Source organism: Arachis ipaensis, chromosome B9 (assembly GCF_059453495.1).
Source record: "Arachis ipaensis isolate K30076 ecotype BB chromosome B9, ASM5945349v1, whole genome shotgun sequence".
NCBI classification, from domain to species: domain Eukaryota; kingdom Viridiplantae; phylum Streptophyta; class Magnoliopsida; order Fabales; family Fabaceae; genus Arachis; species Arachis ipaensis.
This window is the reverse complement of record NC_142444.1, coordinates 96,503,850-96,507,398: the sequence shown is the minus strand read 5'-3', so window position 1 is coordinate 96,507,398 and position 3,549 is coordinate 96,503,850. Positions and strand designations below refer to the sequence as shown.

General features: G+C 33.2%; 1 non-coding gene across 1 annotated transcript; it reads right to left on the bottom strand.

Annotated features, from left to right (window-relative positions):
• Positions 1-2,848: 2,848 nt before the first annotated feature.
• On the bottom strand, positions 2,849-2,956 carry LOC148545553 (small nucleolar RNA R71). Its single transcript, XR_015900303.1, has one exon. It is a non-coding gene; the product is annotated as a small nucleolar RNA R71 (small nucleolar RNA).
• Between the last annotated feature and the right edge of the window lie 593 nt (positions 2,957-3,549).

The window sequence follows — 3,549 nt, the reverse complement described above, 5'->3', positions numbered from 1 at the left end:
GGTGATGCCCCACATACAGCTTGCCATCGAAGGGAGTAGGAATGATTGGATGAAGACAGCAGGAAAGCAGAGGTTCAGGAGGAACGAAAGCATCTCTATACGCTTATCTGAAATTCTCACCAATGAATTACATAAGTACCTCTATCCTAGCTTATATTTTAATTATGTTTTCATTATCAATTCACCATAACCATTTGAATCCGCCTGACCGAGATTTACAAGGTGACCATAGCTTGCTTCAGGCCGACAATCTCCATGGGATCGACCCTTACTCACGTAAGGTTTATTACTTGGACGACCCAGTGCACTTGCTGGTTAGTTGTGCGAATTTGTGACAAAGTGTGATTCACGTTTGAGAGCACCAAGTCTTTGGAGCCATTGTTGATGATCGCAATTTCGCATACCAAGTTTTTGGTGCCGTTGCTGGGGATTGTTCGAGTTTGGACAACTGACGGTTCATCTGGTTGCTCAGATTAGGTAATTTTATTTTAATTTTAAGCTTTGTGTTTTTATTATTCTTATTTTCAAAAAAAATAATATTTTCAAAAAAAAATTCAAAAAAATAAATTATTCTATGTTCTTCAGAATTTTTAAGAAGGAATTCTAGAGTTTCATGAGATATGTTGAATCCTGGCTGGCTGTTAAGCCATGTCTAATCTTTTAGACCGAGGGTTCACTTATCCTCAAGAGAAGAGCTTCTTTGTCTTCTTCAGCAATTCAGCTGTTGTATGCCTGATTTGTATCTGCTAAAGCTTGGCTGGCCATTGGCCATGTCTAGTGTTTTGGACCGGAGCTTTCACTGAAAGCTTGGCTGGCTAGTAAGCCATGTCTAATTCCTAGAGTGGAGCTTTAGACTAACATTGCAAGATTCCTGGAATTCCTATTAAAAATTTTGAAATCCTTATTTTTCTTTTTCCAATTAATTTTCGAAAAACCAAAAAAATTTAATAAAATCATAAAACCAAAAATAACTTGATGTTTCTTGTTTGAGTCTTGTGTCAACTTTTAAATTTGGTGTCAATTGCATGTTTATCTCTTTCTTGCATTCTTCGAAAATTCATGCATTGCATTCTTCATGATCTTCAAGTTGTTCTTAGTAAATCTTCTTGTTTGATCTTCATATTTTCTTGTTTGTGTCTTTTCTTGTTTTTCATATGCATTTTCAATTTGTTAGTGTCTAATTATTGAAAATTTCTAAGTTTGGTGTCTTGCATGTTTTTCTTTTCTTAAAAATTTTCAAAAATAAGTTCTTGGTGTTCATTTTGACATTCAAAGTGTTCTTGGTGTTCATCTTGACATTCATATTGTTCTTGCATGCATCATTTGTTTTGATCCAAAACTTTCATGCATTGAGTCTTTTTTATGTTTTTCTCTTCCATCATTAAAAATTCAAAAATCAAAAAAATATCTTTCCCTTTTCTTCTCATAAAATTCGAATATTTGACTTGACTTTTTCAAAAATTTTTAAAATCTAGTTGTTTCTTATGAGTCAACTCAAATTTTCAATTTAAAAATTCTATCTTTTTCAAATCTTTTTCAAAAATCAAATCTTTTTCATTTTTTCCTTCATATTTTCGAAAATTTTAAACTTTGATTTTCAAAATCTTTTTCTTATTTTGTTTCATAATTTCAAAATCTCTACTAACAATTAATGTGATTGATTCAAAAATTTTTAAGTTTGTTACTTGCCTAGTAAGAAAGGTTCAATCTTTAAATTTCTAAATCATATCTTCAAGTTTCTTGTTAGCCAAGTAATCAACTTTGATTTCAAAAAAATCAAATCTTTTTAATTTCCTTTTCAAATCTTTTTCAAAATAAGTTTCAATCACATCTTTTTCAAAATCAATTTCAAAATCTTTTCTAACCTCTTATCTTTTCAAATTGATTTTCAAATCTTTTTCAAATTAATCCTATCTTTTTGTTTGATTCTTATCTTTTTCAAAACTACCTAACTAACTCTCTCTTTCTAATTTTCGAAAATCCCTTCCCTCTTTTTCAAAATTCCCTTTAATTAATTAATTGTTTTAAACTTTAATTTAATGCAATTTCATTTTCCTTTTTAATTTTTGAATTATAACTTTAATTTTAAATTAAAAACAAAAATAATTTTATTTTAATTTATTTAATTTTCGAAATTCTCTCCCCCTCATCTCTTTCTAATTATTTTATTTATTTACTAACACTTCTCTTTCTTAAAAATTCAAACCCACTCCCTTTTTCTGTGTTCGAATTTCTTTTCTTCTTCTACTCACATAAAGGAATCTCTATACTGTGGCAAAGAGGATCCTTATTATTTTCTGTTTTCTTCTTTTTCATATGAGCAGGAACAAGGATAAGAACATTTTTGTTGAAGCTGATCCTGAACCTGAAAGGACTCTGAAGAGGAAGCTAAGGGAAGCTAAAGTACAACTCTCTGGAGAAAATCTGACAGAAATTTTTGAAAAAGAAGGAGACATGGCCGAAAATAATAACAATGCAAGGAAGATGCTTGGTGACTTTACTGCACCAAATTCCAATTTACATGGAAGAAGCATCTCAATCCCTGCCATTGGAGCAAACAATTTTGAGCTGAAACCTCAATTAGTTTCTCTGATGCAACAGAACTGCAAGTTTTATGGGCTTCCATCAGAAGATCCTTTTTCAGTTCTTAACTGAATTCTTGCAAATCTGTGATACTGTTAAGACCAATGGGGTTAATCCCGAGGTCTACAGGCTTATGCTTTTCCTGTTTGCTGTAAGAGACAGAGCTAGAATATGGTTGGACTCTCAACCTAAAGACAGCCTGAACTCTTGGGATAAGCTTGTCACGGCTTTCTTAGCCAAGTTCTTTCCTCTTCAAAAGCTTAGTAAGCTTAGCGTGGATGTTCAAACCTTCAGACAGAAAGAAGGTGAATTCCTCTATGAAGCTTGGGAGAGATACAAGGAACTGACCAAAAAGTGTCCTTCTGACATGCTTTCAGAATGGACCATCCTGGATATATTCTATGATGGTCTATCTGAATTATCTAAAATGTCATTAGACCATTCTGCAGGTGGATCCATTCACCTAAAGAAAAGGCCTGCAGAAGCTCAAGAACTCATTGACATGGTTGCAAATAACCAGTTCATGTACACTTCTGAAAGGAATCCTGTGAGTAATGGGACGCCTATGAGGAAGGGAGTTCTTGAAATTGATACTCTGAATGCCATATTGGCTCAGAATAAAATATTGACTCAGCAAGTCAATATGATCTCTCAGAGTCTGAATGGATTGAAGGAATCATCCAACAGTACTAAAGAGGCATCTTCTGAAGAAGAAGCTTATGATCCTAAGAACCCTGCAATAACAGAGGTGAATTACATGGGTGAACCCTATGAAAACACATATAATCCCTCATGGAGAAATCATCCAAATTTCTCATGGAAGGATCAACAAAAGCCTCAACAAGGCTTTAATAATGGTGAAAGAAACAGGTTTAGCAATAGCAAGCCTTTTCCATCATCCACTCAGTAACAGACAGAGAATTCTGAGCAGAATCCATCTAGCTTAGCAAATATAGTCTCTGATCT